This window comes from Odontomachus brunneus, unplaced genomic scaffold, assembly GCF_010583005.1.
Source record: "Odontomachus brunneus isolate Ranch 3 - 2012 unplaced genomic scaffold, Obru_v1 Obru_scaffold_108, whole genome shotgun sequence".
Lineage (NCBI taxonomy): Eukaryota > Metazoa > Arthropoda > Insecta > Hymenoptera > Formicidae > Odontomachus > Odontomachus brunneus.
Window position 1 is genome coordinate 521103 of NW_022639558.1, and position 3894 is coordinate 524996.

The 3894-nt window shown below is 43.6% G+C and overlaps 1 protein-coding gene and 1 long non-coding RNA gene across 2 annotated transcripts in view; one reads left to right on the forward strand and one right to left on the reverse strand.

The window, feature by feature from the left end:
• LOC116849221 overlaps positions 1 to 3894 on the reverse strand; it is a 60712-nt gene that overhangs the window by 37043 nt on the left and 19775 nt on the right. The gene's annotated exons all lie outside the window — the stretch shown is intronic.
• Positions 7 to 3894, forward strand: part of LOC116849227 — a 5389-nt gene continuing 1501 nt past the window's right edge. Inside the window, exon 1 of the long non-coding RNA XR_004379102.1 lies at positions 7 to 649. This is a non-coding gene — a long non-coding RNA (uncharacterized LOC116849227). The remainder of the gene's footprint in view (positions 650 to 3894) is intronic.

Below are 3894 nucleotides of genomic sequence, written 5' to 3' on the forward strand. Positions count from 1 at the left end.
CCCCCCCCCCCTGTTGTCGGCGATCGCGCGAAGCTTCCGGAAGTGGGACACACGCTCACGAAAGTTCACAGGTCACGAAGACAACACGGTGCTAATTAAAAGTTCCAAAACCGATGTGCGCTCCGAAGTACGTGTGCGTGTCTGATGCGTGCGAGGAAGGGGATGAGAAGGAGGACGTGTGTGTATGAGAGAGAATGTTGAGGAGTGTGTCGAGCATTGGGAACGGTACCGAGGCTGATCGTGAGGCTCGCGTGGAGGCATCCCGTGTGTACATATATATTTGGTAGCACATCAGCACGATGTTTTGCACATTATCCTTGGACAGAAATGGAGGGATAAATGGATCTTACACGAAGGATTACTTTCTTCGTGCAAGGTCCACTTTTTCCGATCATGCAAAATAACAAATTTATTCATGCATCTCTATACGCGATACGTATTATCGTCGGCTTCTGCTTACATCGACAAAACATTATCATGCTCGCGAGCCTTCGCATCAGCGTCGGTCCAGCCACGTATTAGTAGAAGCGGACACATCTTTTGTACTGCTCGTCCTGTACAATAGACATAACATTATACAAGCAAGAACGCAGAAACATAGCTAAGTGCCTACTCGTACAAACAAGATCAAGAGGAACCACAGCCATTGGTAAATAGCGTAATGATAGCGACCTCTCCCCTTTTTGGAGGAGCATAGTCACCGTGGAAGCGCGAGCCGTTCTTATCACATCCGACAATATATATATATATACACATTATATATACTATATGATAGATAATTCTTTAGTAAATCCGTCGGATCGATTCGTCCGAAGTAGCTTCCGTCGTGTTATCGAAATGGCGATAAAATATCGTCGCCGTCTTTTTCGGTGTGAATTTCTTGTATTCTCTTTGTCTGATGTCTAACTTGCGTGTCCAATTTTCAATTGCGAAATCAGCACGACGCGTGTCGCTGCGAATCTGACGCGACGAGTAATTCTCTTTTGGAGATGCGTCCAGAGAGGCCATTTCGGGGGAATCAATCCGCCGGTGATCACCGGATTGCCGAGCGATCGTGCACCAGGATAGCGAGGTGGAACACGCGAGCGTTTCGAGCGAGGAGTAGCCGAGGAGGGCTCGAACTTGCGCGAAAGGAAATTTCCGGTTCTGACAGCCGCGCGGGCACTTGCGCGCCCGACTTAAAGCAATATACACATGGATCACGGCGATATCGAACGTCTTACGATTCAATCGATACGCTTGGCAGCCGGACTACTAATAATAACAGTAAGAAGTCGAGTGTGTACGCAATTAGGCAGGTGTGAGAATGGCGAGGCGGGGAATTAATGATCCTCGACACACTTGCGAGGCGCACCGGCTGGAACTACATTTCTGTACAACACGATGTCCTTTAGTCTGTATAACGTATTCTTTATATGAAACACGAGGCCTTTTTACAGTTACTGACGATTGTAATCGTCAACGCAAAAGAAAAAAAAGAGAAGAAACGAATTTACCTCAAGATGAAAGGACAAATATAAACGAGAAACAGAGTACAGAGAGAGAGGGAGAGACAAAGAGATAGAGGAAGAGCCGCGCGCGCGCGATTTTTCGATTAATCGACTGTCAGTCGCGACTAGACGAGTGGTCGTTTCACGAATCTCATCAACGGCACCGAAGACCACGGCAGAATTCGCCCGTGCGCGAGACCTAAGCGCGCGAAAATAGGATTCATTAATCGCGCAGCGAGATCAGCTGAGGATATTACTTCTCCCCCCAGCCCCATTCCGCACATCCTGCGTTTCGAACTATAATTAATTATATTTACGATGTATCGTTGTAGGACTTATATACAGCGTCGAATGGTATTTTAATGTATAGGAAATTGCGAGGTAGAGACCAGCCGAGGGAAAACGCGGAAAACGGGAGCGTGCGTGACAGAATTGAGTGAAGAGAGAAGAGGCAGAAGAGAAAAGATAGATTGAAGATGAATAGATAGAGAGAGAGAGAGACGAGCGCACGACGACTTGGTGATTTCGGCAGGACTCGACGAATCGTACTGAAACGGTCCACCATCTCTAAGATACATTTTATATTCGCGGCAGTACATTGGCTCGTGTTTGCCTGATCGATTCACCCGTAAGACTTAATAAGACGCCATTACCAAATGTTTTCGAAAACATTCTGTTGTTTGTCGACTCGGTGTGGCTGATCGCCACTTAACAATATTTGCTCGCCTGGTCGCCGTGAGCAGACGACCGAGTGTTTGTCAGCTCCTGATTATCGCGCACACACGATTTTTGGAAGCTGTCCGCGATCGATCTTGCTCTCGCACGTGATCGACCTTTCTGTCGCGCGAGCGTTCCGTCGAGTTCGTTCTCTATTCAAGAAACAGTGTCGCGTATTAATCGATGAAGATGTTTCCCGACTACAATAACTGCAAATTAATCATTGAGATGGATCAATCGTTATGTACAGGGTGTCTGACATAATAGTAATACGGTAACATATAAAGTGTAGTTTGAACTGAAAATGAAACGTTCCTCCATCATTCTGCAAATAACTATGTAAAATTTTGTGAGTTATCAATTCAAGAAGATCATACGCGATCGTTCGTCAATCTTTTTTAATTGACGATTTAAAAATCTCAATGGTTGTTTGCAAAATGGCAGAGGAAACTCTGGTTCAATTTGACCCAATGTACGAATACGTAACGCAAATTGTACTTACATCTCGCACCGCATTCCACGCGATCACTTGCCAACATTCTTTAATTAATAATTCTAAAGTTTATGTGGCTGTTTGCAAAGTGGTAGAGAGGAATTCTATATTCAACTTGACCTCTAATCTACCAGAGAGACACCTTGTATAAAACACAGATAATTTCATTGATTGATGAAATTAGTTGTTAATCAATGTATAATCGATCACATCAAAGTTTGATTAATTTCATCAATCGATGCAATTATTAGTGATTTTGTGTATGTAACGCGGTTGATTGATTTATTTGCTGATTACTTTAGTCGAAGAAAATTTTCATCCTTTACTTGGTTATGTTGCTCTCAAGCAACGTCGATTTCTGGACTATACGCAAGATCGATAGATGCATGCAGGACGCATTTATTTAGCATTGTTGCTCTGGAACAACAACTGATTACTTATATCTATCTGTCAGTATCTCAGCAACTTCGACTTTTGCTACTAGTGATGAAAAAAATTGTTGAAAATTTGTTTTCAAAATGGTATCTTTGAAAACAATATTAAAGTAAAAGTACTAATGCTCGTATTTAATCCTGGACATTTTTTTTATTTTGGTCTTTAAATATTTAAACTTTCAACGTGAAATGTACTCAATACTTGTATATATATTTTATGTTAAAAGTTTAAAATATTTGAGAAACACACAAGACAAAAAGAATGTTCAGGATTAGATACATGTCCGGGCATTGGTGTTTTCACCTTACTGCATTCGGGAGACATCAGTTATTTCACTTAAATACTGAAAGATTTTTTTCTTCAAATTTTTCGGTTATATCCTCCAAGTAAAGGATTAATGCCCGACACTGCCAACAAGTCGTCGTGAGCTCTGCTTTGTCCGAGTTTCGCGGACAGGCGCTTCTCTTCTTCGCACGCGACGAAATATTATTCGCACGGAAGTATGACAAAGAACGTAACGACGTGTGCGGATGAACGCTCTCGTGAGTACGCGGCGTGTATCAGGCCGATTCGTTCGAAATGGTCCCTCGCCCGCTGCCGGCGGGTCGCCTCGTCATAGTAGAGGATTGTAACTTTTTGGCGGATATTTTACACCAGCCGGAAATGGCATTGCGAGAGCGAATAGAGATCGCTCGCACATTGTAGATTTTATACCTGATTTTCTATATTGCCTCCCCCCCCCCCCCCCCCCCCCCCCCC